This window comes from Lactuca virosa, chromosome 8, assembly GCF_052849685.1.
Source record: "Lactuca virosa cultivar CGN04683 chromosome 8, Lactuca_virosa_CGN04683_v6, whole genome shotgun sequence".
Lineage (NCBI taxonomy): Eukaryota > Viridiplantae > Streptophyta > Magnoliopsida > Asterales > Asteraceae > Lactuca > Lactuca virosa.
This window is the reverse complement of record NC_136433.1, coordinates 255,136,156-255,144,714: the sequence shown is the minus strand read 5'-3', so window position 1 is coordinate 255,144,714 and position 8,559 is coordinate 255,136,156.

Here is an 8,559-nt window from a genome sequence, read left to right as displayed (position 1 = left end):
AAATTGCACTAGTTGATGTGTGTAAATTAAGAGGGCCGATTTGAAGAAGTTTGTGACTATTCTCTCAAGTTTCCAAGTTTGTGGTGATTTGTGACTTCCATTTGAGGCATCCACATTATTGGTGCTAGGCTCTCAAACTCCAAGCAATCAACTACTACTACAAGGTAAGTAATTCTACTAGTTTTATTTGATTCAAGTACCCCATGCCATGCTAGTTAGGATAAGAACCTTGGAAAAATAATTATTTGCATGTATCTTAGTCAAACATAGATCCAAGGTTTCTAGGGTTGCATGTACACCATAGGAGTGTTAGAATGCTGAAAACCCATCACTTTGAATACCTTGATCCTTCAGTTCCGGTTAAGGGTCATAGTTCTATGCCACAGGCTGAAATGACTTAAAGATTGGAGCTGCATCATGGGAAGTGCTTGGGATTATTGAACTTGTGGATATTTTGGGTAATATTCATCTAGATTTGGATTGTGTGTGTGATCATTAAGACGGGCTAGTAATGGAATGCTAGGTCTTGTAAGCTCAGGTTGTCGATAGTCGGATTGTAAGGATGTGGGATGGGTTGGAAACCCATCATTTTTTGTGGATTGGAAGAGCGCAGTCAAATCCAAGTGGGTGAGAGTCGTTTCGATTTTTGGGGACAGTATCAGGTGCGAACCAAGAAAAGTTCCACATCCTATTCAAGAGGGAAGCAAGTTCAAGTGTCAGTCTGGATAGAGATTGCTCAAGGGTGGGGGTTGTGTTGGAGCCTCTCTACATGTTTTTGTCTGATTAAGGCGTTGGGGTTTGAAACGTAGCCTGAACACCTGAATGGGGCATAGTCGGATGTGGTTTTGACTCATGCTAGTTATGGTTTGTATGGTTGATGAATATATCGGGCGGGGCCCGATGTCAGGAGGTGCTTGATGAATGTACCAGGCGAGGCTCGATGTCGGACGAGGCGTAATGTATGTATGTGTATATGATTCGTATGGTATGATGAATGTTGGATCCGAGACGAGGTTAGGCCTGTTTAGAACTCGAATAGGTGAGACCCATGGGCGAGACCCGCATGATTATGATAGTGTGGGTGAGACCCAATATAATAGGCTGGAGTGCGGTTTTGGATCACGTTAGAGTGGGTTGACCCTATAGTCAGTGGTAGGATCAGGTATTAGACTGTCAGCCTCGACGGTCGATTGAGGAGTGTATATTTCCATTATGTGGGAAGTCACCAAGGATGCAGGAGATCTTGGAAGGATCGGAATTGTGAAACTTTAGTTATCGGTACGTGAGTTTTTAGAGTGGGTTGGTACTTAGGGGTGAGACTTGCAGTGGGAGTCACCCTTGATCTCAATTGAATGGTTCAACAATGATGAATGGTTGGTTATTATATCCTTGATTGGACGAGGAGGGCTATTGGAGCCAATAAGGCAAGCAAGCTTGGACCGTTCTTGGCAGACAGACTTTCTAATGGGAGTCGCGTGGTGTGAGTATGTGAGCTTATCAGCCTTATCAACCGGTTGGAAATCCGGCATATCGGTTAATTTGTAGGTAAGTAGGAGACGAGGGAGGTCTTGGTTGCATCATAAACATAATTATAGGGCAACAACATGAACCTGAGCTGGTAGTAGTATTTGGGACTCGTGTTATGAGTCGCCTCATTATTATGTGAGTATGTTAGTTCATGCTTCATAGGTTAAATAATATCAGAGTAATTGGTTTGAACCTACTGCGCAACTCTCGTTTGATTCTAACCGTTATAGGGACGAATCTTTTACTCGAAGGATTATCTAAGCCATTTATGAAGTGAAAAGTTTTCGGCAGTAATGAATGGTCAGTGATTCTGTTTCCCAGTGGAAATAAAAAGATAATCAAGGGTTGGAAGAGTTATGATCAGTTTGGATTACAAAGTGGAGTTGAATTGAGAGTGATTCAGAGTGGGCTGTCTGTCTAGGAGTCATACAACGTTTTAGAATTTCGGGTTTCGAGCAGAGTAGTAATGGTTATTCGTCCGGGACGACGTGAACAATAAGAGCTCACGATGTGAGGAGCCCTGCAGCCTAAGCCCATTATCTTTAACGGTTCCTTTAGTATTTAAGCCCCTTAACTTGGTTTTAGGACTCATTTCTCAGCCTCCACCTCCCTCTAACTCAGAAAACCCTAACCCTAATCCATTTTAGTGATTTTGGATCCCTTTTGGTGATTTGGTGGCTAGAAGAAGGAGAAGAAGATGTTCTAGAGTGTTGGTCCAGCAAGGAAGCTTCATCATCATCATCTTGTGCACACTTTGGACCTATGTAAGTGGCCACGATTCAACCTTTATGAGTTTAATTGCTAGATCTAGATTCTTGTCCCTTTTCCTTCATGGATGTTGAAGTTTGAATGGAAGAGATCCATAAATTTGGAAATTTTATGATCTCTTAGGGTCCCTTGAGCATCTCATCTTTTGGATCTGAAGTCTGGTGCTGATTTATGAATCTTTTATGAATATGAGATTATTTCTTATTATTTGATCAATGTTCGGTTAAGGACATGCATGGGGCATGCATGTCCATCAAGTAATCATTTTTATTGAGCTTCGAAGTCCCCTTAGGGCTCTATGAAAGTTGGGTTTGATGGCTGAATGGATTAAGCACATGTGAGCACAAAGACACCGAGTTACTTAGTTGACTGAGTAAGGAGCGAGTCACTGATGCAGTTCTGATGGGTTCTCATGACGTGACCAAGGTCTGGTCACGACGTGAGACGCTGTTTTGGGATTTTTGGGCCTCATTAGGACACTAGGTTTCTGACTTTCGGTCTTCTTGGATTAGGCCCATGAGGGGTTTTGGACCCAATTAGGATGTTCGTCCATATTTGGCTTTTTGGTGCTATTGGTTTGGGCCGTGGAATTTGGGTCAAGTGAGGAAAGGATAAAATGGACTTTTACCCTGGGGGTGGGACAATCAGACTAGGATTCTATCTATGGGCTATGGAACAATTATTAATAAGGTATTATTTTATGATGCTAGCGCGGGGATTTTCCGGATCAGTAGTTTGAGATTTTATTTGAGAGAATCAATATCTTGAGGTGAGTTTCCTCACTGAGTTTAGTGGGTCGAAGGCACCAATGTCGGCCCTTGGTTTATTATGATTTGGATGCTATTTGTCTGCATGACTCTTGTATGTATGATATCTGATATGTATACCGGGTGGGGCCCGATGCCAGGTAGGGCTTGATGAGTAGATTGTATGTTATTTATCCTGTGATTCTTCCACGTGTTTATGTGTTTATATGTATACCGGGCGAGGCCTCATGCCAGGCGGGGCCTGATGACTGTATTGTATGCTATTTAAATTTTTGAATCTTGCATGTGTTATGTATTTGTATGTATATCGGGCGGGGCCTGATGAATGTGATGAGGCGGGGCCCATCTCATATTACTGACAGATCTGTTCTGAGCGGGGGCTCGATGCCGGGCGGAGCCCATTATATCTTTGATATGTATGGTATGTGGTATTTTGGGGAACTCACTAAGCTTCGTGCTTATAGTTTTCAATTTATGTTTCAGGTACTACCATATCCAAGAGGAAGAGCTCGGGGTGACCGCATCACTCACACCACTTTCTTCCGCATTTTATTTGACTCGGATGTATATGGATGTTTTGGTTACACTTTGATTCTATTATGGTTTGATAAATACGTTTGAGTCAATGGTTTTGTTAGAATTAAAATAAAATTTTGGTCTACATGTTTGGGACGTTACAGATGGGCCAAGAAGGACGTTGTTACACCAAGGGCATTCCTTCTTGCACCATTATACTCCCTCTTGCACCATGGGGGGTTCCTCTTGCGCCATGAGGTATACTTTTGTGCCATACATGGCATTGTTGTGACATGCATGTTCCTGTTGCGCAATGGTGGTGTTGTTGCTCCAATTTTGATGTTCTTGCGCAACACTCGAAACCTCTTGAGCCATCCATATTTTTGTTGTGCCATGATGGCGCAAGATGGACCATCTTGGTCCTTTGATGAGTCAAGTATGCTATGAAGCTCTCTAGGATGCTCAAGATCGTTCAAGGATGCTCAGAAGTTGGTATTGCTAAAGGATTACACCATGTTGTGTCACCATGATGGATATTGGGCCATTAGTGTTCATGACACGCCACTTGTACATCATGATACTCCAGTATGGCACAAGGTGGTCCATCATATGTTTTGCTGATGCTCATGGTTTGTATGACATGGACGAATGTTCCAAAATATGTTTCATGGAATATTGTGACTTGTTGACGCCTTTCATTGGCCTATAGGCCAATAGGCTTGGCCCATTAGGGTTTTAGGTCTTATCCCTCAAGTATAAATAGGGATGCATGCTAGGTCATTTTGTATCGTGTATTCTAGAGTGATATGCGAATCTCTGTGAAATTTTACTTGTAACCTCTGTTTGAGAGCTCTGAAATAAAATAATACTCCCCTCCATCTCGTGGACGTAGGTCACCTTGACCGAACGACGTAAATGTTGTGTCTTGTGTGCTTATAGTTTTGTTAGTTATTCGCCTTACTTCCTAACAAAAATATAGTATGCTTTTATTTCATTTGAAGGTTCTTTGTAGGATGATAACGATAATATATATACTGTGGAACTAAATTAAAAAGTATGTAAATTTAAAAAACTAAAATTAACAATAAATTCTTATAATTATAATTAAACAGCTAATTAAAATGAAAAAAAGTCCAAGAAATAATATATTTTATTAGTAAGCAATCATCACACAAATGATTTAAACATACCGAAATTGAGTGAAATTGCCAATTAGAGGCATCAACAGCGGAATCCAGGGTTCACTGAAGGACACGAGACTATAAATCGTGGAAGAGGAGCTTCGATAGTTTGATAGTTTTTTGATGATGTATACACCTATTTTAAGGTAGGCTTCTTTTGACCCTCTTTTTCGTTCTTCCACTAGTCTAAAAAGACTTATGCCAAGTCATATATATGCTTCGTATCATTCCCCCTCACTTAAGAACAACTCAACCTTGAGTTTTCAAGATAAACAAATTCTTCTCGAGGATAGTACTTGTAGATATCAGTGACGTTGAAAGTTTAGATATGGACATAGATTTTGATGGATCTACGATATAAGGGTTATAATTAATCTCTCACAAATAAATTTATAGACTATACTTTCATTGACTAATTTTATTGTATGTACCCACTGGAAATATATATTTTTTGCAAAGGTAAACCATCACCTCGTCTACCACCTCAAATAAATTGGAACTCTAACATTTATTAAGATTTGTCTCGTACTCAACATTGAACTCAACTATCTTCTCTTTCACTTGTTAGTGGGTTCTCTACATTCCTTCAAATGATTTTGTTTCCGTGTCATTATTTTTCTGTAAAAGATCAACTAAATCTACAATATTTCACGTAGGTGTTCTATATATTGAAGGAAAACGTAAAATCCCAATCTCGATGTGTATAACACTTTTATATGAAAATTATGCATGGAGTAAGGCCACATTCCACGTCTTCATTTTTTCCACATGAAAATTAGATCATATTGTGGATATGATATTCTACTGCAATTTAATTATATTCTGAAACGAAGGAAGAGGGAGCTAGTGTGTGGTTAGGCACTAACGACGGATAAAAGAGTCCTATTCTTATTTTGGGATTTTTTAGAGCTATTGTTAGAGAATCTGTAAGGGATTCTTGAAGTTTTAGAGGAGGGTGAGGCAGTAGGTCAATTCTTCAAATGCAAGTTTTGATTGCGTGAGGTTCAGTTCTTAGGATGCTTCGTCAATCAAATGGTATCATGATCGATTTACAAAGATTGAGGCGGTCATGCGGTGCGAGGTTCCAAGGTCTCCATCTGAAATTCAGATTTTCGTTAGATTGGCTAATTATTATCAAAGGTTTCATCTTATTTTGTGTTATGCACATTGAGAATTAAGGCTAGTGTGTATAGGGTTGATCCGGTTTAATGCTTTGTTATTTGAAAACATTAGTTTATAGTTGTTCAAAATCTAAGTGGGGAGAACAAAGTATTAGAATTAAAAGAACAATGGATAGTCCAATTTTTCGGTATCAGTACAATGGGTTAGAAGAATCTGCAGTTTGATTCGTTTGGGTTTTGGACCATGCTTATTACTACAAGAAAAAAGGAAAGAAGGCTACCATCAAAGTGATTGTGGATAGGAAACTTTATCATTGTGTATCTCAAGGATTCTTCGGAGTCCTACGTGGTCAGGGAGAATTCAAGAATTGGTCAGAATGTGAGTGTAGAGCAAGTTGCCATTAGATTTATGTCAGTCGGGATGCATGATTTGTCCTCGCAACAACATGTTATTGGGCAAGGAACTCATTATGGTTAGCAATTCCTTAGAACTTGGTAGAGAAGTGTTTGAGTCGCCCAGGTTTTGTATTGGGTACAGAGAGCATGGTTAGCTCGCGGTATGCGGTTGGTTTGTTGGTCCATTTTTTATTAATTATTCATATTGTTCATCATCATCGTTGAGTTCGTTTATGGTTTCGAGCAATAAATGTTGAAGGTGCAATTGGTGTATCAACCTTTTGTTAAAGTTCTTCAGTTGTATATCTAGGTTTTTGGGTTTGTTTACCCTTGGTTGTTTTGTTATCAGATTGGTGTTAATAGCAGGCCTCAGGTTGGCAGTTTTCATGGGATATTGAAAGTTTTGGAAGCATTGTTGCATGATTCTTCTGGTACGACCTCAGGTGTACACATATTCTGGTCGATCCGGCCAAGATCGAGGCGGTGATGAGGTGGGAAATTGCGAGGTCTCCATCTGAGATTTGGAGTTTCCTTGGATTGGAAGATTAATATCAGATATTCATTCAGGATTTCTCTAGGATAGCGGTTCCTTTGACATGATTGACGAAGAAGACGATCACATTTTGTTGGGGGCCTGAGCAGTAGGCATCTTTTGAGACGCTGACGCAGAGATTGTGTGAGGTACCCTACCAGAAAGTTTTGAGGATTTTGTGGTGTATTGTGATACATTGATCACACTATGTGCGGTACTGATGCAGTGAGTTCATGCGACTACTTACGGTTCAAAGTTGCTGAAGCCTCATGAGGCTAATTATCCTACGCACGATTTGGAGTCTGGGGCTTTGGTGTTCGTCCTTAAGATTTGGCGACATTACCTTTTATGGGGTTCGTCGTATTATTTACATGGACCATAAGAGTCTGTGGTATCTGATGGATCATCCAAATCTGAACATTAGGCAGTATAGCTGGTTGGACATGGTGAAGGGTTATGATTGTGAGATCCTTTATTACCTGGGGAAGGCCAATGCAGTGGCCGATGCTGTTATCCGCAAGGTGGTTGCTTCCCCGATCATGGATTTGTATTTAAGGATGACAGTGATTACCCCACTGTTGGAGCTGATTCAAGAGGCTCAAGTCGAGGCTATGAAGGAAAAGCACCAGAAGAGCGAGCACATAGTGGGTCAGGTGGCTTCCTTTGATTATGATAGTCAGGGATTATTGACCTTTCACCGAAGAGTGTGGGTCCTATATTGTGGTGTTGTGGGCTAGGTATTAATGGAGGAGGTGCAAAATTCGAGATTCTCTATTCATCCAAGGGAGAAAAGGATGTATAGGGATCTCCGGCCCGACTATTCCTGGCCATGCATGAAGCGAGATATCGCCTAGTATGTGGAGATGTGCTTGACTTGCAGGAAAGTGAAGGTTGAGCATCAACGACCCCACGAAAAATGGAGTTGTTGGAAGTTCCTATTTGGAAATGGGAAGAGATTACAATGGATTTTATCATTAAGTTTCCTCGGGCGGCGTGCGGGGTTGATTCGATATGGGCCATCGTTGATTAATCAAACAATAGCATGCATTTCATCCCGACACAGGAGAGTATTTTGGCAGAAAAGCTAGCCGATATTTACGTCAGGGAGGTTGTGGCACGACACGGGGTATCAGTTTCAATGGTTTCAGAAAGGGATGTGCGGTTTACTTCCAGGTTCTGGAAGAGGTTTCAAGAGGAGTTGGGTACTCTTCTGCATTTTAGCACGACTTTCCACCCGCAGACTGATGGATAAAGTGAGCAGACTATCCCGGCCTTAGACGATATGCTTCAGGCATGTGTATTGGATTTCAGCAGGAGTTAGGTTACGTATCTCCCTTTGACAGAATTTTCATATCATAATAGTTATCACGCCAACATTGATCGACCTCCTTTTGAGATTCTCTACGGAAGGAATTATAGGACCCCAATATGTTGGGATGAGGTCAGTCAGTGGGTCATGGGGAGTACCTAGGTGGTGCTCAAGACGATGGAATTGATTCAGCAGGTATGCGACAGACTTGAGACAGCACATAGTCGACAGAAGAGTTACGCAGACAAACACCAATCAGACTTGGAGTTTCAGGTGGAAGATATGGTACTCTTAAAGGCGACATCTTGTAAATGTGTCATCCGATTTATGAAGCGGGAAAAGCTGGGCCCCATGTATATTGGTCCTTTCTGGGTGTTAGCTTGGTTGGGCAGGGTCGCGTATCGTTTGTATCGGCCAGCAGAGCTTAGTCAGATTCATATTT